General features: G+C 35.9%; 1 protein-coding gene across 4 annotated transcripts in view; it reads left to right on the top strand.

Moving 5' to 3' along the window:
- The first annotated feature begins 352 nt into the window (after positions 1–352).
- Positions 353–24,312, top strand: part of PPP1R3D (protein phosphatase 1 regulatory subunit 3D) — a 125,101-nt gene continuing 101,141 nt past the window's right edge. For all 4 annotated transcript variants that reach the window (XR_006181275.1, XM_042884699.1, XM_042884698.1 and 1 more), the window contains exon 1: positions 353–716. The gene's annotated coding sequence lies outside the window, so the exon portion shown is untranslated. The remainder of the gene's footprint in view (positions 717–24,312) is intronic.

The raw sequence follows: 24,312 nt of genomic DNA on the forward strand, positions 1-24,312 counted from the left end.
GAAGGAGGAAGAAGACAAAAGATGAAGTGTTGTGATAACCTGTAGGATCAGCTGGAGGGATGGATGGCTTCGAAGAGAGGAAGTGTATTTAAGTACTCCTTTAAGTCCTTCATAGACCTACGTATAAAAGCCACACCTTTAGACATAAAATTAATGCAAGTATAGAAGCATGGTTCAGCACGTAGTGCACAATCTGGCATATGCTAATACTTAAACCGACACATTATGAACATAATGCAGTAGGAATTTGCACTGGCAAGTGACTAGCAAGTGGCACTGAGTAGATCAGATAAGTAATCTCTGTACTATCCCTGCATTGATTTTATGCTCCTGTACCCTGTTCCACCTACTGCACTTCTGTTCTCTGTCCCTTATACCACATTTTTGCATGTCACCTTTCTAGAGTAAAGGCTAGAATTTGGCGTCTGCATCTCTTTAAAAACTGAAACTTAATTGCATTATAACGCCAGTTGCAATATGGCTTCAAGTGGTTGATGTATTCGTTAGATTTCTTCTGGAACAACAACAACAAAAAAATCCTGTACTGAATGAAAATGAGTTGTTAAAGAAATGTGAAAATAATCAAATGAAGGAAAACTAACGAAAAAAGTTCACAGAGCAGAAATCTGAAGAAAATGAAGTTGTTGTCATAGGGAACCAGTGCTACAGCTGAAGCAACAGTGCAGAACTACTTTCTTCAAGAAGTGTGGTAATTGGTAAGTGAAAGGGATTTTTGTCAACATCCTCATGCTCCGTTTTTCCTCTTCCTTAAATCTTTGGTAATTAAGAGTCCTACTATCTTTTTTTTATTTTATTTTTTTTTTTTTGACAAAAATGTGGGTTTTAACACCAAAGTAAAAATTTCTAACAAAGTAACAATACTGACGGGCCAAAATCAAATTATGACATAGGATATAAATATAGATCTCATCTGTTTTTATTTTGTGTTATTTTTTCTTTTTAATTAGATGAATATTGTAATAGAGAAATCTACATTGTACCGTTGTAACCAGTGTATTCTCAGTCACTGTTTGCCACAGTATTTGTCTGGGAACTGGATTATCTTGTCCAGTTGATTACCTGTTATAATTTAGCAGTTACCTACCAAGCAACTGACCTTTTTCAATAGAACGATTTGAACTATTCCTCATTTCAATGAAATGCAGCATGATGTCATCTTTGATTTTTGTTGCTACTCCACAATTTAAACTTAAAAAATATCCTTATGTTGGAAGGTAATTACAAGAACATCATAAAAATGGTCAGGATTGTGTTTAAATTTGGTTCTTCATATTAAGGGGGATGTGAGAAAACTTGCAGCAGAGAGTGTTTCGAAAATAGGCAATGATGAACATATGACAGTTTGGAATACTGAGGACTGTATATGCTTAGTATATAATTATCAATTCTAATTAAATACTTTTTGAAGAAAGTTTTTGACAAACCTAACACTGGAACATTTAATACGTTACAACTCTCCACCCTCGTCTATACCAGGGGAATTAACAGTAGGGTTATGAGGACTTGAGGATTTGATTTCTTACAGGTATGTTTTCCATGATGTGAGTTCTGTTTTAATATTATATCATGATGGTGAGCATTTTTAATTCAGTGTTCTGTTTTACTCAGGTGTCTAATAGAAAGTGTCAGAATACTTTAGCAAAGGGCCAAGACCATAAGGGAGACAAAGCCAACCCATAATGGCTGATGTTTTTTCTTAAAAGCTAAGTCCATCTCAGATTAAAGTCCTTAACTAAAAACTACTTTTGTGAATACCTTCAATTCAGGTTGCTAAAAGAATGGTCTTCCCTGTGCATTTTGCCTGGAGGACAGAACACATTCTTGCTCATATAGCAGTGTCATCTTTGCTAGGATTGATGTAAGTTATTTACAGAGGATTAGGAAATCTTGTTCTGTTTTACCAATAAACAATGTTACATTATCGCATTTCAATAGCTAATTCTATTTCTGTACCTTTTTCCTTGAAAATCAACATGATTTTCAGAGGGTAAATAATTACGTGCCATTTGTAATACATTAACTAGATTTTAAGAAAATAATCCATTGGGTGCTTATTTTCTGAGGGAGAAGTCTAGAGTATCTGCACTTCCCTCGTGGTATTTTAGTATAAAGATTTCTAGTGCTGCTATTAATCAAATGCACTCTGGTAGTTTGTGTTCCTCTTAATTGAGTAGAATTATATAGGAGCATCAAAAACATTCTTAAAGGATAGCAGAGTTAGCTGAAGAAAACTCTTGCTAGTATTAATACTGCTGAATATGAATGAGTTTAGATAATTTTTTTTGTTAGAATATCAAGATGGCACACAAACAAGTGCTATTTTTTGTGTGCATACAAGGAAATAAGAGAACATTGATGTTTCTTGAAATAGAAAATCTCCTTTTCTTTTTTTTCCCTGGAAAATACCTTCTGTCCCATTTTACAGACTGAAATTAAATAAATATTTATTTACTGCAAAATAAATATTTAAAATTATGTATACAGAGGTGATTGCAACACTGTTTTAAGATCTCAAATCTGATATTTTACCTAAGAAGCCAAATTTATTTTCAGTGTTGTAATACGTGTTGCTTCTTCAGAATCCACAGGAGTTCCAGGGTATCTTTTGTAGTGGTCAGCTTTTTATTAATGTTCTTTTCTTTTCAGTCTTTTTTTTTTTTTTTTTTCTTAAGTTTATCATCTTTAGCTCCCAAACTCTTCATGGAACACAAGTTTTTTACTCTTCTCCCTTAACTATATAAAGTACAGGCAAATTTATTTTTTTCTAATGCATTTCTGTTTTTAAATAGTGCTTGCCAAAAAACCAGTAGAGTTATGATTAATTCCTTTTGTCATAGGGGGAAAAGAAATGAAAATAAGCCATGAAAAAGCTGCAGGGTTTTTAAGTATGAATAATTTGCTGATGGTCTAGGGAAGGGATTACAGTGCTGAATACACATATCTATAAATGTTAAAACAGATTTTTTTAAACAAAACTGTACTTCAGGACATGCTTACAACAGCTAAAGTAGTTACAGAATGCATTTTATTCTTATCTTCAGACAACTTTCAAGAAAATGATGTTTCAGAAGAGTCATGTTCTTAAATCAATCTAGCCTAGTTTAATTTTAATCTTCAAAAATTAGCGAGACTTCATTTGGTTTCTAACTTAATGTTTGCAAGTTAACGTATTTCTAGGTTGTTACTGCTCCACTGCAACTGAAGTACTGATTTTTTATTTTTTTATTTTTTAAATCTGACTAATGTGCTGCATGTATCTCTGTTTCTCCTGTGGAAATAGAGGATTATAGTCTTCTAATTTGAGTGTATCGCTGAATCCTTTGTTTTTTTTCAGTGATGGCCTAACCTATCAAATTCAAAATAAGATTTTTCTATTGTTAGCAGCAGACTCTGACACAGTTTGTACTGTGTATCAGTAATTACAGTGGTGTTGTACACAGAGCAGTTCAAAAGCAACGATAGAAATTTTGCAGAGTTTTCTTGTGAAGCGATGTGTGATAGCAGACGTAGAGTTAGAAAGTAGGAAAAAACTGTCACTGTTGGTGTTAGGTGATTGTGTCACAATATCATGAGTAGGTGTTCATTTCCATCACGGAATACCAATTTACAAAGCAAGTTTTGACTTAAAGCAGACGGATGTTGAGGATATTTTTTGCTAATACTGAAAATGCTTTGTTTTCATAGCCTAAGTTGCTGGTGCTTTACTTCTTCGTCCTTCTAAAATTTGACTGATGCCTTTACAATTATGCTAAGACTTAATGCATGAACAGCCTTTGCTTTAGAGTTAGGCTGAAGTTGTGAATGTGTGACATTTGAAAAAGAAAGGCAGAGGAGAGATCTCTATTGCTGAATTTTGCTGCTCTTCCAATTTCTGAACACGGAAATATGTTGCTTGCAAATAGCTCTGAGATCTGTTATGTACATAAGCAGACCTTAACCATGGCTACCTGTTCCAAGATGGTTTTGTGATAGCTATTGTTTCAGGCAGTGTGGCAAATACTTTTTTCATCATTCATCCATTCTCTTCACCTGTCTCCCTTGAAAAACTGTTCCTTTGAGTAATTCCATTGGTAAAAATAGGATATTTTTTCCTACTTTACAGCACTACATGTATCATTAATTCCTACAAATGCTTTAAGTAGGGCTCGTAAGGTAATTACAACTTGATTTCAAGATTCTCTGAGTAGATATTTCTCCTGCAAGATTATCATAGTGGGGATTAGTTTATAAATAACAGAAGTATATGAGAAAAGAACTATCAAATGGCCTGTAATGCACTGCAAGCCAACTCAGACATGCTGACTTGATAAGAATAGGTTTATCTGAGAGAGATTTATAATATCTCATGATAGAGGGAAAGGACTATTAATGTGACTGTAACTGATGCAGGGCCCCTTGTCACTGCAAGTCACAAACTGAATAAATCAATATGATTGTAAACTTCATCATCTTGTGACTTACACAGTGTGACACTCTGGGGTGCATCTTGCTGTAAGGGTGGCAAGAGGAATTTGCTGAGAAATTTGTGATTCTAATACAGTTGTTGGTAAAACATTGCTATGCAGATTCCTAGTATCCAGCATCCGTTCAATATCTTGGCCACTTTGACCTTTGTGATGGCCTTCCTCACTGCTCTGATGCTGCTGTTTTCTGTTCTCTTCCTAATAGAGGGCATACATTTCCTGTCTAATGAGCTCATGTTGGTTTCTTTGTTACTTGCATTTCTGTACTTCAGGGTCCCCAACTTCTGTTTCATGCACTGTCTTAGAGAATACAAGGTTAGAAAGCTCACAAACTAAGTAGAAGTGTGATAAAGGCAAAACACTTCATTTTCCTGCTAACTATGGCCATACTCTTTAATCTTCAGCTGCATGAAGTAAGCTTTTTGAATTTTGCAAGTACCTGCTGTACTGCTTGAGGAACATGTGTTCAGTGCACAATATTGTAAATTAAGTATAGCTTTAGCGTTCTGCACTTCTGTGGTATTGAATTTGTTCACTGTGTTGTTTTCGTGATATCCAAAAGAAATGGACCGTGGATAGTTAAGGTGAAGCACACAAAATAATCTCTTATTTTGGTCTAGTTAATCAAAATAATTCATTATCTCCAAGAAAGAGAGACTGTAATTACTAACATACTGCCAAAAGCAGCCATTAACATAAAATCATGGGAAGAATGTTTTTTTTTTTTTTTTTTTTCAAAGAAGTGTAAAATCTTAGCTGTGGTCATAAGTTTTTCATGGTTGTTTTTTTTTTTTAAATGCAGACTACTAGTCTGATCTTAAACACTGAAGTTAACAGAGTGGTGCCATGAATCTTGATGGTGCTTCTATTTTTCTACTTGTGTATATTGGTCAGTCATTTGGAGCTACATTTTTTGTGGTATGCTGAAATTTACCCGCATAAAGGCAAACATATTTCTCCCCACCCAGTGTGTCACTGAGCATGTTTATGTAACTGCTTCCAGTTAGTAGAACACTGCAGAAGCTTTCTGAGTCTATTAGCTAAAATTATAGGAATGAAAGATTGTGGTAAAATTCCATGCATCTATAATTTATGCTCAAAATACAGCCTCTTTTCTTCATCTCCACCTTCTGTTTATAATCTCAGTATATAATATGCAGTGCCTCTTAAAAATTGACTTGATAAACAGGTGTACCACAGATGAAGTCTGTTCTGTGTATTCAATTTTGTGTTAGATGTCTTAATCATGATTCATAATACTTGATAACATATAGTTAGGTATTATCATAATCAGATACAATTTTATCACAGATCTCTACAAATTATGTTAAATAATTGTTTTGAAATCACATCTAATCATGAGAAACAGCATCCTGGATAGTACTTCAAACACAATTTGGTCCTTGGAGGGAAGTATGATATGTAGATTTTTGGTGTTTTTTTTTTTTTTGTTTGTTTGTTTTCACCTAAGAAATTCTTACCTGTGAAAACACGAAGGCTATACAGGCCTGGCTAACTTGCAGCTTACCTATGCAGAAATACTTTAATTTTCCTGTAAACTGGTGAGATTATTTTATCTCTTCTGTGTAGCATTTTTCTTGATGAAACATTCTTCAAGATGAAGAAACAGACAGCAGCTTGTCAGTACAGATTAGTCTGCTTGGCTGGGGCCTGTGTTTTAAAAAAATAAAACTAAAAATAAAAAAAATGCCAACAAAAGGCCAGTAAGTAGCAGCACAAATGAATGAAGGGTGATGAGACACTGGAACAGGTTGCCCAGAGAAGTTGCCCCAATTCGTTTCTGACTGTCAGATATTCCAAGTAACGTGGTGGCTGCCATACCTCTGGTACCATCAAATCAGCCTGTCTCACAGGATCACAAGGATTAAAAATCATCACTATGCCATCCTTTGTCCTTGGGGTTCATCACAGCACCAGCTCACCACCTGTAATGTATTTACCATCACAAATCCCTAGTGAGTTAGGACAGCAACGTTAAACCTGATGCAGGAGAGGTAACTCAGGTATAAGGCATTTGCAAGGATTGTGTACTGCAAAGATTGAATACTGGTGTCTGAAAGGTGTTTCTCTAACCCCTGAATCAGCTATAATTTGTGCCGTGTGAGGCTCTGGAAAGGTCGTGTAGCTGCTGTGTGAGATTTTATGATTAAAACAATTTTAGTTAATAGGAAGCTCAGGTTTTAAACAGTGGGAATAGTGAAAAGGTATTTGATTGTGGGAAGTAATCTCTTGCAAGTTTTTTTCTCTACCGTTTCATTTTTTGTTACTCCTTATTAGATGTATTAGGCATCATAATCCCATTATGGAAATCAGTTCAGGAGCTGGGAGACATCATCCCCCAACAGCGTTCTCTAGAGAATTAAAGAAGAGGGGAAGACACCATCCTAAAACTATTTCCAGCCAACCAGAATAGGAATGTGAGCAATCAGTGACCAAAGTCGTATTAAAATAAGGGAATTAGAACTGAAACCATGGTTTTCAGAAAATAAATTTTCAGACTTCAGAAGAAGTCTTCCCCAATTCCCAGTAATCAAGTCTTGTTTGTCTTATAACAATGAGAAAATTCACTCCTGTGCTGTATAATGAAGTGCCAAAATATACAGCGCATCCAAAAAGATTATTTCAGTACTTAAATCGTCTGTCAAATGACATAATATCTATCTTACACAGCTGAACAAATTTGCCAATCTTTTAACAGAATATGATAATGGTGATGAATGCATTGACAAGATGACGTGCTCCAGCAGCAAGCAATATTTCAGAGAGGAATGTTCCTTCTAAAACTAAGTAAGAAATCACAATCAAATCAGTGAATAAATGGCCAAGTAGAAATTCAGGAAGATCTTGATAATACATTGTGAAACATCCTTCATCTTGCAATGGTTAATCCTGAGCCAAACATCCTGACAGAAGGACTGTGTTTTGTCTGCTATAGGCCACAACTGCCCTAATGAAGCTTTTATTATTGACAAGATTATATTTTGATGCTTAAAATCATGGACAGATTTCAGATTGGACTTACCAATTGGAAGTGGTAACACTTTAGTTTTTGAGTGAAATAAAATGCTTCAATCTCACCCACTTTTTAAAGGAAAACAATCCCACTGTGACTTGCCTTACATAGCCTTCATGTGTTCCTGTCATGCACTTTACAAGGCACAAGCTCCTGGCCTACGTGAGTGAGGAATGGGTTCATCCCCACTGCACAGCATAATGACCTTTGTAGACAAACTAATTGGTAGTCAGTGTAAGAAAACAAAATCGCTTACAATGAAAGCAAAGAGATTGAACAGCAGACAGGACCTGCCTGTGTCCATCTTTGAACTGTTCTAGGGTCCTGCTCACAGTCTGGCCTCTAAAGTCATCCTTCAACCATTAAAATAGATTTCTTTCTAGAAGATGATGACAAAGTCTTCGTAGCTCTAACTCTCTGTGCCTTCTCCTCAAAATAAGGCATGTGCTTTCTATACAGGAGTTAACTAGAATGGGATTATGAAATGTAGTGACAGAATTGACTACCCACCTGCTTTTGACTGGGAGTCACTGAAGGAATGTATTTGATTATAACCAGGAGGGTGTGGAATCTGCTTATGGCAAGTCTCTATACCTATTTAGTTCTGTGTTACTATTTTGTAGTCATATAATCTTTACCAAGGGGGAAGATCAAAGCAACAGTTTTATCACAAATGACACTACCTAGACATCTTAATATAGTTTTATTAGGTTTATCTGTCAATCCATAATTTTATATAGTGGAAACTAATCATTTGTTCATTGTTCTAATAAATGACTATTAGATGAGAGACAACTTGAGACTTGCTTTCATTTGCATTGTACAAGTCAAGCTGTAATTCATGTAATTTCCTAAATGAGTTTCAGGAAAATACACCTTGACATCCCAGGAAAACACTTGTGATTCATCTCCTGTGTCTGTTTTCACTAATTCCATAGGAGAAATCCTACTTCTTGTATTGTTCAAAATCTTTCATAAAGGACAGAGGAAAACAAAGTAATACATTCATGAGGTACCTTCTGCGAGCTAATTGTTGTGAAAGTAGCCCTGCTTCACATTAATTATGTGCTTGAAATTAATTGCAAAATGCTAATTTGGCTTGTGAAAGCCAAAGAAAATGTACTGTAAACTGTCATTCTATATTTTTTTGGATCTAATAAATTAAAGGTTGAAATATGATTTCAGTTCCAGTGCATGACTGTCTTCTTCCCTTGATGTAGAGAAGGAGCTAGAATTTTCCTTTCTTCTGCAGCAGCTGAGCCCTATTCCCTGCTCTGTCCACACCTCATTTAGATGACAGTGTCCACTTCTTCTGGCTAATTCAGAGTTAGCAATTACTACTTCTTCACAGTGAATAGCAGCCAGACCAGTGTTTCTGTGAAGACAGCACTACAGCACTGCTAGAAGTAACAGAACAGAGCACTGGTTTGTACAAACTACTTAGGAGATCCTTATAGACCCTGAACAGCAAACCATGCAGTGAGCAAACAGGGCAGCAGTGAGGGGATCCTGGTGTTAAGCAGCAGTCACAGGCAAACTTACATACAAGGACTGAGCAAAAGACACAGGCAACTTCTATGGGCTCACAATGTTTAGTTATCAGACCCTTGAAGCAAAATAGATTTTTTTTTTTAATTTCAGTTCTGCAGTGAGTTCCTCTCTCTCACTGCTTTACACTATTACTCAGATTTACCCAAAATGAGGGAGACAGTTTTAAACAGACAAGCTGCAAATTGACATGTTCAGAGAGTATTTTTAACATCATATTTATAATTGCTGGTATTCATAGACTAAATAGCATGAGGAAGTTATTAATAGTAGAAAGAAAGAAGCAGTTTCCCCAGAATAAGCACTATGTTGAAGTCTCAGCAAACTAAGATATGGATAAATGTAATGTGTGAGGTAAAAATCCTAATACTTGAAGTACTAATGATTTCTGTTGCGTTTATTCGGGAACAGAAGCATTATGCAAGGGAGTGAGGGAAAGAAAGGTGGATAAACAAAGCTGTTTTGGTAAATATGATTTAGAAATATCTTCTACGTGCAAAGTAGGAATTTGCCAAGCCAAGCTTGTGGTGATTTGGAAATGTTTCCATTTTCCACTAGTCTTTTAAAAAATAAAATATTTGATGTCTTTTGTCTTAACTGGTTTCTTTTTTATGTAAAAGAAATGAAACATCTTTCATCTGGTGGAACAGATCTGTGGGGAATTAGCAAAAAGAAGGAAGAACCTTAACGACAAAACTTTTCAGCACAAATTGAACAAACTCCTTCTGAACGTTTATCACTTTTAGCTTAAGTAGTTCATTCACATCCATCAAAAGCTTTTCGTGGGATAGACAGTCTCTGAACACTGTATCTTGTTTCATTATACTACACTGGTTTGTGGTGCTGGTGTGTTGCTACTTTTTTTTAGAAATGGAAATACATCAGTAAATCTAGTGGGTGAGTATTTTCCTTCATTCTAGTAATATACTTTCAGAGAAAACAGCAAGTCAAATACTTATACAGTGTAGAACAGCTGGTTTGTGTTATCTCTGCACATTGTCGTTTCTTGGTTTGTGATAGCTGCTGTGAAATACTGAGCTTTGAGAGATGCTCCAGGTGGGCTTCTCACAGTGTTGCATGTTTAGGTGCTTAGGAGAGAGTAAGATCCTTACCTGTGCCTGAAGGAACTCAGCAAACCTGTTTATGTGCATGTGTACCTCTGCCCTCCCCTAGATGGAATTAGAATTGTTTGCTTATTTACCTCTTTTTGTCAAGCAGCCATATGAAGTTTTATTTCTGAAGTTAAAGGGTTGAGATCTTTGTTTTAGTCATTTTCTGAGGCTAAATTGTGCAGCTGCTTCTTAAATGATGCTCATTCCCATGGAAATGTACAGAGCTCCTGCATAAACTGCTTTTAAAGTAGCTTGTGCAACTCAGAATACAGGAAATGTTGATAGTTGTTACTATGAGAGTGAAGTAGTGATGACCAAGTGGTAATTAGTTTGATATTGACTTCTTAATAGAATTGCTTCTTTGTTAAAAATAGGGCTGGTTTAAGGAAGAAAGCTTATCCCTACTAACAAACTGCTGGTGAGGTACACTCAGCCTGCTCACTCTCAGGCACCTTTCCATGCTCTCTTGTGGGAGAATTACTTCCTACTTTAAACTAGTTCTATAGACCTCTCCAAGAACACCCTGGCTCCCTAAAAAGGCTTTTCACCTGTGAGCTGCTGCCCTTAAATGTTTTCATCTATGTAAACCAAATAATTTTGCCAATTTTTTTTTTTTTTTTTAAGCAGAAGTAACCAAGTCTGTACTTTGAATTACTGAGATTTCTGTATTTGTAAGACATGAAGATGTAATATGTGCACTGAGGTGGTAGGAAATATAAAAACATCTGCACTGAAGATACAATGAGCATTTTTGAATTGGTTGCTAATTCTTCTAGTTAACTGAAAGTGACTTTTGTGGTCTTTCTCCTATGAAGAGTGAAAGAGTCTAACTAGTGGCTGAAGATATTGTCTACAGGATTTTTAAAGTCACCATGCATAAGCTGAGAAATAATATTTTATCTGTGAACAGTTGTAGTGTTGTACACTCAAGCTTATGAGCAAGGCAAAGGTGGATAATAGAGAAAGAAGTGCTTAGAGTTCTGCTCTTTTGCCTCTCCTCATTAGAACCCAGAAGCAAGGTAATACAACCTTGAAGGAAGATGCTTCTCTTCACAATCATTGTGATTGTGGCTGTTGGAGCATGTAATTATATGGAGGGGAAAAAGAGCATGCAGTGAAATGTTGTCAAAAGCCTCAGGACTTTTAATCTCTGTCTTGTTCGGTACTAAAATGCTTTGTGGAAGAACTTGTTTGGATAATTGTGAATTAGCCACCTACTGCCTTCTTTAGCCCTGTTGTATATGTGTAAGGTATATGTACATTGCTAGATTTCTCCTGATATCCAGAATGTTTTATTATGGAGACAGAGAATACAGATAATATTTTATAAATCTGTTTGCTATTTAATAATGGGACATCCAAAAATGAAAGCAGCAGATAACATTCAAACAATGTTACTGTACAATGATTCCTTAAAGTTCAAAGAAAGAGAGATGATCATTGGGAAAACCAATATTGGACCAAAACCAGTATGTCTAGTCTTCTTCTCATTAAGTTCATCTTTGTTTATAGGGACAGAGCTTGCAAGAATCTTTCCAAGACTCTAAAAGAGGTCAAGAAGTGTTACTCAGCACTCAGCAACAGTTCTGCTCCTACGCAGCAGAGAAGTGTGAGCAGGCTGAAACGACTGGCTTTGAGTGCTCTCAGTTGTCAAGGACCTATTAGCTATCACTAATTGGTGGCAAGAGTTCAGGCAGTTGTCCGAAGATATATAAACCAAAAGAATGTTGGACATTTCAAGAGTTAAAGAATTATTGCTTTGGAGCAATAGACCTATTCAGACAAATTGCAAAGAAATCCCCATATCTCCTAAAGATAGTACCATTGGTTACAAATCTGGTTACAGAGGAGACATGTTAGTGGCATTAAATTAGCATTGTATAACATTCCCAACTGCAATTGCATTTACATGTTACACTTGGTCAAGTATAAAAGGGAAATTAGGACCAGCTGAACAGATAGTGGCCTAATAACGCACATCTCACAATGATGTATTTTTCATAAGCAGTAAGTACTGACACAGCATCTGAAACTCATACAGCTCTTTAAAGAAACAAAATAAACCATAGAAGTTCACGACTCAAGTTGTGCTTTTTCAAAAGCAAAGATAACAAGACATGAAAATGCTTTTTCTTTTAGAAATTCATGGAATCATTGAACCTCTGGTTCCAAGGACAGTGGGACAGAGCAGCTGACATTAAATTTTCAGACACCTAGCTGATGTGCTAATTGTGAGATAGATAAGCCTCTATACTGAGATGTTACAAGATGTTTTTATAGCTAGTTGATGCCCATTGCATACCTTTACATTTTTGTTTCCTCCCTTATTTTGCTGTATTTTTTTTTCCCAAACAGGCAGTGCTTTCTCATTTAACTAGCTTAAACTGTATGACAATGTCTATTTTCAAGGCAGACTTACGATTTATTGTAAAGTTACAGGTGATTCAAAACACAAAAGTAGTAATACTAGATTTGGATTTTTCTGATTCTTTAATAGCTTGTTAAATTAGTCATTTAATGTTATTTTAATATAGTTCTTAAAAGATTTACAGTAATTTGAAGGACTCTCTGAAGACATACACAAGACTATCCATGATGAACAGAAGCTCCCATTAATGCTGGTGAGAGCTGAAGTTCAACAGCAAAATATAGCCATAGGGGTCTCAGATACACCCTAATAAGCAGTGTGTCCTCATAGCAACTGGAAGACTGAAGGAGGGGGAGATCTGCAAAAAGCAGATAGTATTAATATAGTCAGACACATTATCAGGCTGTTCAACATCTCACTCAGATCTCATTGTAACAGAAAAGTCCAACAAATGTTGGCCAAGTTTTTAACGCTGAACTTTACGGGTACCATAAAGCTTGGATTTTCCAAACTAACTTCCTGGACTATTTTTAAGATGATCCTTCAGATCTGTCATTCATGCAGCCTGTGATTCAGAAAGTCCACCTCATGCTTTCTTTTCTTGGTACAGATAATTCTTTGAAGTGTTCTGACTTGCAAAAATTCTTTTCTTTTTTTGTTTGTTTTTGTTTTAAAGATGGGATTTCTTGCTTTCTGAAATACTGCATTGCGCTTTAGCTTTTATGTTACTGACTGAGCAAGAAGTCACAGTAGCTTTGCTATGGACTTCAGTTAGGAGCAGAATTGAGGCTCTTTGGAGCCTCCTCTTTGCAAGATGCTTTATATATTAATTTAGGTCTTGCATAGTTCCTTATAGATTTATGAGGCCACTTAATGGATTATTAATTAACTCTATTCAGTTCTTACATGTTTCACCAGCCTTAAGAGATTTTTAGTTCAATTTCCCACAAGCATTTTCTTGCTTCCTTGTATGCCTGCAATGAGATCCCTGTGAAACCACGAAGTTTTGACAGTAGCCGCCTCTAACTTTTCCTGATAGCTTGCATTTACTATTTATCATGGTTCCTTGGAAAAGGTTTGACTGTTGTTCCTGTTACTCTTACTAAAATCATCACTGTTCTACTTTGTGCTAATACTTTTTAAAGGTTTTATAGTTATTTCATTATACAGATGTACAGCAGTTGAGGGTCAGCGTGGTTCCTATCTGGAAAGAGCCTTTACTTATTACTAAAATTGTGGCTGATTCTGATTTTAGTAAACAAACTAATTGCATAGCAGTTCATTGGATTAGATGTCAATGCATCAATTCAGTATCTTGTAGCAGTTATGTGTGTATTATGCTTCTACACATTTATAGTGAAGAATGAGTTGTAACATGTATTTTTTCAGCTGTCACTAAAAACTTTGTTGTTAATAACTTTAGAGTCAACTTATGGGCCATCCAATGCAGCTGTGAAATTAAGAGTAATAGAAATGTTTCTTTTCTGTTATTGCCCCAAAGACCTGCAAGAAGCATCTCCCTGGGAAAGGGGTAGTGGAAAAAATATATCAGAAGGAAATTGATGTTGCAGTTTCAGGAAGGCCTACACAAAGAAAGTTGTTATGATCATGTTATCTCACAATGAGAGGCAGGTCACATCTTCACCCTCATTAACTGTGGGAAAGCTACTGTGTGTAGCTCTGTTAATTGGCAAAATAATCCAAGACCATGAGTTCCATTGTTGTTTTTATAAACAGCACAGTTTGGGGACAGCAAGGGCACTTGCTCAGGCTTTTTCTGTCACAGAAGGCTCAGCCCCAACAAAAATGGTAGTCCTTTATTGATTAACCCATATGTCATTGTTCAGGGAAAAAATGCTGTAAAATGCCTCTCTCAGCCAGTTGCTACAAGTAAAGGCCACGATTATTTGAGTCTCATGTCCCACTGACAAAAGAGAAACATATCACAAACACCCGTGAAGTTAAGAAACCCTCATCTGATTTTTATCTGACCTTTTCCTAAACATTGTCACACGTGTTTTCCCAGCCAGACCTTGGTTCTAAATAGATAAAAGGAACAGGGAGAAAAAGGGATGTTTTGCTTTGTTTGCTTGGATTTTTATATATATAAACCTCCCGTAAATACAGATTTTTTTCTTTTTTTCTTTTTTTAACCTTTCTCCCCTTATCAGAAACTCACTGAGCCTTATCTCTCCAAATATATTCATAGATGTTGGCTATTCATTAAAAGTAATAGAGCAGCTAAATAACTTTGGTGTGCTGCAGTTCCAACATATTTTGTTTAGTTTCTCCAATAAATCATATTGTCAGAGGTTACTTTATTTTACTATTGTGTTGCTGTAAAAGAATGAATTTTTTTTTTAAATTTCTATCTGTGTTGCTTAAGCTCTGGTCTGCTAAGTTTAATACCCTGACATTCCAGCCATAATTTACTCCCTGGAACAGGTCATTAAGTACTCATCGCTGCTTCAAATTTCTTTGATCCATTGCTTTTTATAAAATATACAGCCTAAATAGTCTCCTTAGAAATAATTTTCTATAAGGTTGGTATTTAACAATAAATCACAAAACATAATTCACCCACCTATCCAGAAGAATGTCTTGCACCGTGTAGACATATTGCTTTCATTCTCAGAAAGCCATATGGTGCTTCATAGTTTGCTGCTGTGGACTGGTTCAGAAATAATACTGTTAATTGTATTTCCATAGCTAAGTGAGCAATGTGCTGGTACAGCAGGTAGCATCTTCTGCATTACCTGAAAATAATACAATTGCTCTGTGGCAATCCACCTGGGATTGTCAGAGTCACTCACAGAAATCTGAGGTGATTTGGTGTGTAAAACTATCAAGGTAGCTTGACTGAATGTAACATGATAGTGTTTTGAACTTCTCCCACGGGCAGACCAAAGCAGTTAATAACACACCAGGGAATGATCACTGTGATGATGCAGCTGATCTCTAGGGAGGAGATTTTATCTTTTTCTTCCAGAAAATTATACTCAGTCACTATGAAGTAGGAATATTTATGAATACAGTAATATTTTTGAGATCACTATCATTCTAAAAAGCTTTAGCCTTCAGAACACCCTATTTGGGCCTATTATGCTAGTTTAGCTGTTTGCAGATTCCTACACGTTGAAAACATCTGTTTTTACAGTGTTAATGGGTGGTTCTTATATTGATAATATATTTTTCTAGAATAGGTCTCTTTCAAATAACGTTGAACCTTAAAGTTTAAAGTCAGAGTTTTTTTCAGTTAAGAGCCTTTTTTCTTTTCCTAGAAATACCAGTATTGTCTATAACTACATATGGGTTAACTGTACAAGTGAGTTCACCCTCCTAATGTACATGTAAGTTTTGCTATCATCCAAATAGTCCATGAATCTTCATCCAACATTTCTGGTTTATCCTTTTTTCATGTTTAGATTTTCATGGATATTAATCATTTAAATCTATTTATAAATGTAAAGTATTTACATGTCTAGACATCTGCATATTCAAGCTCCATTTCTCATTTCAAGCAGCAAAAATTGATTAGCTGTACCTAGAGAAAATTTGTCAGAGAGTAACTGCCAATATTAACATCTGCCAGCCAATCTTCTTTATAATCAGCAGCAAAAAGAAGTGATTTTGCCTCTCGGGAGATCTTTCAAAGTTTCCTGTCTCAATTCAATGTTTGTATGTCTCAGGGGTGTGAATATGAATAATATTACAATTCTCCATGGCTTTGTCTATCAAATTTGTAAACTGATGACAGGATCCAAAGTAACAAAACACAGGGACGGTGTCAACCTGGGCTGCTCTATTAAGAGAACAAACAGTGTTGACTTAAAAGTCTTCTGGTCTGAACTGAACTCTTGTGGTAGAATTGACCCAAGATGAGCAAGGGGATAAAAAAGAAAAGATCAGTGTGAAAACAGAAGCAGTTATGTCTCAGTGAAAATAATATTAGATCTTAGCAGCAATATGCAGCTCAGGCTGTGCACACTTCAAACAAGCCGACAAATAAACAGAATGTTAAAGTGGAGACATGAAAACCACAGAGACTTGGTGGATGCCAATTCCTATTAATTTTAATGGAAATCTTGCATTTGGACTCTTTGGAATCATTTGGAATTCAGCACAAAGCATTAATAAATGCTTGTATTCCCCTTGTCCTCTATTTGCATCAGCAGTGATTCTTAATGTGAGAACCAGAATCCAGACAACAGAGAAATAAGGGTGGAGTGATGCTTTGGTGATGCCTCATCAGGCCTGAGTGTTATAAGACCACCTTTACTGAGCTCCCAGCATGCAAAAGCAGGTGTAACTGTGCCCGGGGGCTCTGGTGCTTGGGATGTCTGTTGGTACACCATTTGAATATTATGAATAGTGGGCTTATTTGTCAGAGGCTATGAAATGTAAACTAAGAGATTATTTCTGCAATTATATTGATGTCCCAAATGGCAGCTAACAAAACTGAAATATTCTTTTTCTGATGACCTATTTAAAAACTGCATCTGCAGTGCATAAAGCAACTAGCCTCAATATGTTTTTATGAAAGTGATATTTGCTCTGTAAGAGGAAAAAGCTTTGGTCAGACAAGTAGTTATTGATCATATACAGTATTCATTAAGAAAATACGTTAGGAGAAAAATTTATATTCTGTACTTAGAGTTGTCTGAGAAGAATTCTTCATTATGTTTGAGTTTGGATTATAAGAAGCAATCAGTGAATCACAAGTGAGATAGTTTTTGATACCACTGTTATACATACTAATGGAAATGGTAGAAAACAAGCAAAGTGACTGAACCCACTATAAAAGATAACGGCTTGTGAACTAGCCACCACAATCAGAAAGTAACTGAACAAAACATATCCTCACAAATACTTATAAATCAGCATAGCCTCATTGACCTCAGTGCAGGCAAATTTACTGTGCCATCTGTCCCATTGCACTTCTAGGCTAAGCAACTCTTTTATTTGTAAGTGTATTTCTCTCAGAGATTAAAAAAAAAAAGCTATCTTTCTACTTGTCCCTCCTTACTTTTTAAAAGAGGCTGTTGGCATATAATTAGAAAAGCTAACTGAGTTCTACTCAATATAATGTCATCATTTATTCTCTGACTTGGAAACATGTGCACCAAGATTGAAGTTATTTTACTCCCACCGGAGTAACACTCTATTTTAAGTGCCCATTAACTAATCCTAAACAGCAGTGGAAAATCAGTGGAAATATATGTGGCATCTACATGAATACCAGATGAATTCATGAAGATTACTGCTGAATACAAAATTATTTCACTATAAAAGGGGTACTTGAAAGAAAAAGTTGCTGAAATATGGAGCTTGCCATGAAAAATAAGTGTCCTTCAGTAATAGTTCTTTTATATTATATGGTTCTTTTCATGGCAGTTAGTTTGCATTTCTGTTACAAATGCCAGCTTTCAGGAGCTTAAAACTTGCCTCTTAAAATTTAGTCCCTGACTTGGCAGTAACATATATGCCCAGGATAAAATTTTGCTTTACAAAAGTAAACCAACCACTTATCAAAGCTGAGTAAAATGTGAAACAACTTCCATGTTGCTTAATGTTCTTAATACCTTACTTTTAAAATAAAACAATATAGTTCATAATGTTACTGATTTGTCCAACTGAAATGGGTCTCAGCAGGGAGCAAATGACTGCCTCCATATCAGTGACTGCTTAGCTTTCTGTTGATGCCAACAGAAGGGTGCTACTCTCTAGTCATAGTAGCAGTGAGAGAGCAAAAACCTAGGTACTTATCTGACTACCTTAGGCATTGCTAGTAGTAGTCTTCTGTTGCTAATGGGTTGGGACTACTTTGTTACCAGCATTTAGAAGCTTGCTTAATTTGCCTATGGGAAGCTTGATTTGGTTTTCAGAAGTGCTGAGTTCTCCCAGCTCCCATCGAGGTTAAACTGGGCTATCAAAGCCAATTTATGTGGTGATCTAAACATGCAGATACCAGCCTAATTTTATGTTTTTTAATACATAGTTTCTGCTAATGGGAATAGGTGGTGATCTGTCTTGCTTTAAGCTGAAAGAGAAAATAACAGACTTGCACTCTAACTCCCTTGGACAGAGTTCACAAAGCAATTCAATTCTCACTGCAGGAGCCAGAGTATAGCATGCAACATGGAACAATGTAGATTTATAATTATAGCGAAACCAGAGTTGCTGTAATCTAGTCATGTTCTGAATGATGAAACATATTTAAAATGTGCATTGTTATTATCTGCTAACCCAATTTACTACACAAGTTGATTTTTCCAGTCAATTTCTCTGAGTAAAATGACTAGGATAGAGCACAGAAGACATTCACTCACATTTATTCCAATATTTGTATACAAAGATGAACAGCTGTCATCTCTAAAATATAAAGACGTCACTCCCTTACACTAATTTTGTTTTTATATCCGAGTTCTTCCACCCTAGTATAGCCTCTCTATACAAACATCCCCCCAATGCTTTAGCATCGTTGCTAGCTGCTATAACTCTTGCACACTATATTCACTAAATTTCAAATAATAATTGGGCCATTTTCACAACGATTTCTCAGTTTTCAAAGAAACAATTTTATGTTGAAGTTACTGTGTTTGGATTAAACCTTTACACTTTTTTTTAATAATTCTGTCAGTACTGACTGGACAATTAAAATTTTGTTGTTGTTTATTGAGTTCAGTGATTCTATTATCCTCTAAATTCTCTGTATATGAATTGCATGCAGTGTGTTTTCTATAATTAAATTATCAAATTACTGCCAAAGAAATTGCTTTACTCAGTTGTGAAATAGAAGTCATTTTAGTCCTTTTACTCATCTTTAATTAAGGTGGAAGTAGTTACATATTTTCCTGACTGTAAGCTGAAAGATTCAATTACTGGCTGACCAAAACTGTGTCAGTTCACTTAGAACTTCATTCAAGGGTTAGACTAAAAGGAATACTACTGCCAGATTATTTTTTTAATGTAGTTTTTCTGGCAGCACGAGTTCTGAGACCTCAGGAATCTTACCTAGTTAAGGACAGCCCTCTGCAGAATAGAGCCCTTTTGGAAGCAGTCAGGCGAAGATGATTGGGCGGGAAGGAGTTGTCCCCTCAGGAAGATATCTTGCTTTACCATTGTAATTCCCACACCTGCTGCTTCTCAATCTGACACAACGCTTAGCTGGTGTAACCACAAATATCTTGCACTTCTGCCTGCCCTCTAGAGTCCTTTCCACCCTGACATAAGAAGTTATTCTGAGGTTTGATCACTGAAATGAAAAAAGGCATCTCATGGCGTTCGTATTAGTTTGATCTATTACTGAGACCTTCAAGCTTGCATTCCTGCTTAACAGATAAAATGAATAATTTTGTGAAAAACTGTGCCTCCACCTCTGAACACCGCTGTGCTTTGTGTGGTTTACACGACTGTATTTGGCGTGGGGCTATCATTTGCTGGATGAGATGCTTTAGTCACTGGTTTTCATGACAATAGCTTTTGCTCAGCACTGCCAGAGCCCCTTCCTTACATCTGTAATCTGTGTATATCCCTGCATGGAGCTTGTGCTTGCTTTGCTGTGGAAATAAGAAAGGGCTGCGTTTCTCATTATTGCTGTGTTTCAGCATAGAGCACTGATAAATAAAACCCCGATCATACGTAATTATTTGCTTCTCAAATATTTGAACTGTAGTCCTGCTATTTCAGATAAAAGCTAGATCCGTTGTATTTTATCAGTAATCTACACTGTGATCTGAGCCCAGCTGTAACCTTGGCAGTTCTGGGACAAGGTTAAGCCCCAGGAAGCAGTGTCACATCATGCACAGGATGTTGAATCCAGTTTTTGAACATCCAGATCCTCTTCAGCAAAATTCAGAATGCACTGTGGCTTTCCTTTGGCTTTTGTCTCCACTCCTATATGTAGAAAGAAAGCAAAATGTGTTTCATGCTGCATTTTTTAAGGGGTAAAGCATCATTACAGGTGTCATTATGAGAAAGCACCTAGCATTCTAAACAGCCTTTAGAAGAGCATGTAAGCTCTGCATCCTTGTTGACATAGGCATTCTCCTATTATGTACCTATCAATTCTTTTTTTCTTTTTTTTACTTTAGCATTTCTTTTTAAATCCTATGAGTGTAGCGTTTTTGGTTGTTGCTTTGTGTGTGTGTATGATTTTTGTTTGTTTTGAAAAGACTGTGTTTTGTTTGGTATTCTACATCATCTGTCTTTCCTAGGATGGATTTCATCTTTTGCTCAACTTCCAATGCAATAGCATCTGTGAGCACAAAGCCCCGGGGCTCCGTTTTTGTGCAATGTCTCTTCACTGAATACAGTAACGATGTTACTGCAGAGGCATCTAGAGTTTTCTGTGGTGTAGACTCAATGTACAAGGAAGTCTCTACCTTCTGTTACGACTCTAAGCTCCTTGGTGAGAAACAAAATTGTCTACCCCTAGAAGTGATTGCTGAGTATGTGGTTGGGTTTTTTTTGTTTGTTTGTTTTTTTTTTTTTTTTGAGCAGGCTCCATACTTGAAACTTGCTTCACAGTACATAGAAATGAACGTGGGCTGCAGATTTGGTGATCAAAGTCAATGTTTGTTAAGCTACCCTTTGCTAAAAGGCAATGGTATTTACAAAGAAAGAAAAAATGCCCCACAGAATAGAATAAAAATGCTTCTAGAATGTCAGGCCACTGAAACACATCCAAATACTTTGGTAATTTGATATATTTGATATAACCCTAACAAACACACTAAGCAAAATGACATTCAAGTTTAGTGAACAAATCACATTAATTAATTAGGCTAGCAGGTCAGAATTTTACCAGTATGTCTTTCAAAATGAGAACAGACTTTAAAAAAAAAGTAAAAAAAAAGAACAACCCACAAATTACAGCTTTGAAAGAAAAGGAATGTCTAGATAATTTGTTTGCATACGTACTCCCACATTTTTCTAATTTAAATTGTAATATCATGATGGATACTGAGTATCTACTCTCTGAATACTTGATAGGTTTCAGTGTATGTCTAGTAAGCCTAAAAAGACAAGGTTGTAAAATTAATTCCAAGAAATGTATAAGGAAAAGTATTGGCTATGAACGGTAGTATCAGATTTTAGTGATCAGACAAAAATGAAGCTTGGGACATATTTCTGAGTGCCATCTACTGGCATTTCTTTCATGAAGTTCTACATCCATTTGTAAGTAGACAAATCTTCTAATTGTCCTACAATCCAAGCCATAATCTGTATCGTTAAACATTTTAGCATTCCCATCATTAGCTTAATTGTGGCATTTTTTCCCCAGTCAGTATCTTAAAGTATGAGGTTTGCAGCAACTTACTGTTAGTTTTTATTTAGTTATTTACCCAGAAAATAGTAACCAAAGAAATAAATAGTGTAAATCAAAATTCAAAACAAATCATCGAGGCTGTATCATTGCTTTGTAATGTTACAAAGCATATGCATATTACACAGAACAAACTTCTAATTTGATCTCTAGTTTCATCATTTCATCTACTAATAGGAAACTAAAAAAAGTCAACAATTTAAAGTCAAATAAGCCAGGGTTGGAAAATGCAATTTTCAGAAACATTTTTCATTTGCAGAAGTGTGATAGTTTTCTCGATTCAATTTTCAGCACTTCATATTTATGTTTCAGTGTGTTACTGGGAAACATGTGGTAAGACATTGTTTTCTGGCCAGATTGGACTAACTCCAGTATTATTTTTCCTGCAATGATGAAATCTGCTTTAAGAGTTCTGTCCTCAAAATGCATTTCCTAGTGGGAGTGTGGAATAAAGTGCATGCAAGGGGTGCATGTGGGCTCTGATACAGAGATAAAAATAAAGGACTGAAGACTCAGCCATTCCTTGGTATCAGCATTGCTGCTGCTGGAAGAAGGTGAAAGTGTTTAAATTTCTAACTTGCTGTGTATCTGCCTGCATTCTTCATCTTATTTACAAACCATTAGGCTTGGGTACAGCTGCTGTGGTAGAAGAGAGGACTGCCATGATGCTCTCTCAGACCATATAATCCCTGAGAATGAGCTTGATACTGAGCAATTTTAACAAGCAACCATTCTAGTTTTTTCCATTAATCTGTGTATGTGCTGCTTTATTTTAGTCTAACATAAATATTTTTGTCTATGACAATACACATATCAATAAATGTAGGTTTTTTTTTCAGTGAGAAATAACACAAAATAGAAAAAATGCATAACACTGGCAGATTCCTCACTATAATTAATATCTTAAGCATAAGTTCTGCTGTCATATTCTGACAGGGATTGATTCCTGATGTGTCCTGACATAACAGTGACTTTTTGTAGCCACGGATGTATTGATAGTTCATAGTCATTCTGTGACTAGGTAATACAGCCAGGACTTTTCTTCAACTCTGTTGTTTTCAAGCTAATGAGCATTCTTGGTTACATCAGAAATTTTTGTTATTCATCTCAAAGTGAATAACTGTCCTGTAGCATTTCATCCTACTTCTATTACTCCCATTCTCAGTTGATCTGTAATGTATTCTAATTCTCTCAACTATATTTCAACACTGAACATCGTAAGCATTGTCCCAAGCTTTTGTGTCAGTTTAGCAATGAAAATATATAAAATAAACCAGAATGCTAATCCATGAAAAACACTCTACCAGCAGTTATCCTCCCTAACTATGCCTCCAACCTGAAAAAAACACATAACAACTGGAGAAAGAAAAAAATTCTCTTATGGTTAGTTCTTACTCTGTTCTAATCAAGGTAAATGACCACTTCTGTGCAGAGGGAGAACTAAAATCGCTGGCAACTACTTAGAGGCTTAAAGTTCAGCATATGCTCAGATCTTTGGCAGTAGATATCTGAGGTAAAATTTCCCTCCTTAACGTTTTGCCTTGAGTGGAATCCTGTTCCTGTGTGTCCTGTTGCCAGAGCAACCTATACAGTTACTGCTCCTGTGGCAAAGATCAGCTGCTGCTCTCAGGATATACAGAACAACAGAAAAGTGTGCATTAGGTCTGAGGGTTTTTTTAAAGCATTCATATCAACATTTTCAAATTCTATTTTCTTTATCTGTGTTCTATAATGGAATTTTTTTATACATCTGAAATTAGTAGGGAACAGTGAACAGAATTCCTTGGGAACATCTGATATTACAGCTCTTGCTAATTGTTTAATAATGAGGGCTAAAATATGAAAATTGCAAGGAACGGCAATGTGCTTGTATCAATCTAATGTCCACACTGGCAGTAGCTGCAAAACTGTAAGATATAGCTTGTGATGATAGAAAACTTGAAGGAAAATTTACACAAAGCTTTTTTGATTCAGTCTTTGATCCTCAGCTATGCTCAGATCACAGGTCCTACATGCCTAAAACTTCATAGATTTAACTACGCCTGAAAAGATAAAGGAAGCTTAAAGCATACAAGATAGGTAATTCCCATCTGAACAGAATGCAAGCAGCACATTTCTGTCTTTTGCAGCCAAATCTCCTCACACATACACACTCCAGTGCCTCACCAATTAGATGCTTGGTTAGAATTTTGCTTTTCATAGATTGATCTTCTGCTGTACAAAAGAATTAATGGAGGTGCTCCTAACTGGATGCACACCTCTGTTGTATTAAGTTCAGTATGTTTGTAGCAAAAATATCAAGAACTACAAATTGTCAGTCTTAAATAATTACAGTATTACAGAGAACAAAAAAAACTTGACACATAAATATTGAAGACTTAACCCCTCTTAAAATACAATGCAGGTTATAATATGATGTATACCAAATTCTAACGTTC

The sequence above is a fragment of the Lagopus leucura genome, unplaced genomic scaffold, assembly GCF_019238085.1.
Source record: "Lagopus leucura isolate 7727_CA_CO unplaced genomic scaffold, USGS_WTPT01 Super-Scaffold_100045, whole genome shotgun sequence".
NCBI lineage: Eukaryota > Metazoa > Chordata > Aves > Galliformes > Phasianidae > Lagopus > Lagopus leucura.